Source organism: Triturus cristatus, chromosome 5_2 (genome assembly GCF_964204655.1).
Source record: "Triturus cristatus chromosome 5_2, aTriCri1.1, whole genome shotgun sequence".
Classification (NCBI taxonomy): domain Eukaryota; kingdom Metazoa; phylum Chordata; class Amphibia; order Caudata; family Salamandridae; genus Triturus; species Triturus cristatus.
The window spans coordinates 553,297,403-553,298,199 of NC_140588.1; the positions used below are offsets into that span (position 1 = coordinate 553,297,403).

The following is a 797-nucleotide window of genomic DNA, read 5'->3' on the forward strand; positions in this document are numbered from 1 at the left end:
GAAAATAAACTCATGTTTACAATGTGGATGTGAAAGAACAGTTTCTAGGTTCAGCTTCAATATTTATGTTTATGAATAATTGATATGTTCATATTGTCTAACAGCTATCTAGATGGATAAAGCTATGTATGCATCTATACATACTTATGCGTTCATACGCATCAGTATAAAACATTGATATTAGGTTTTTTCTAGACCAAATTCTAAAAAATGAGTTAAACAGTGAATCTCATAATTGTAGAAGGTCCCACCGAGATTTGAACTCAGATCGCTGGATTCAGAGTCCAGAGTGCTAACCATTACACCATGGAACCCTCTCACACAAGAGTGCCTTTTCCATTGAGACAAAAGAGAGCGCATCAGTGATGTCCTTCTCTTATATTGATAAAAAGATATCTCATTTGAATGGTCATAGTGGATAGAGATTTAATGTGATTTGATTCTTTTCAGCTATATTCTCTATAAAAGTGTTAAATATTCAAATGTTTATCTGAATATAAAAGTTATATCACAATGTTCATCTTTGCCTGTAGCATAATAAAACAGTCTACATTTCCAGACTACTGAAGCAATGTCTCTGTCTCCTGCATGGGTGGCTCGATAGAGCAATGGTTGGCAATTTGGACTTTGCATCCAATGATCCGATTTGAAACCTTGGAGGGACTTTTTTTATTACTCTTGAGCTTTTCCATTTCTTCATCTTTGTTCATTGATAGCTCAAATCCAACACCAGTAGGTTGAAAGAGTCAATTATTGAATGCTTTCAAAATGTCCATCAGCTTGAACAAGTTACATCA

The 797-nt window shown here is 34.4% G+C and overlaps 1 non-coding gene across 1 annotated transcript; it reads right to left on the minus strand.

Annotated features, from left to right (window-relative positions):
- Positions 1 to 242: 242 nt before the first annotated feature.
- TRNAQ-CUG (transfer RNA glutamine (anticodon CUG)) lies at positions 243 to 314 on the minus strand. The gene has a single exon. It is a non-coding gene; the product is annotated as a tRNA-Gln (tRNA).
- Between the last annotated feature and the right edge of the window lie 483 nt (positions 315 to 797).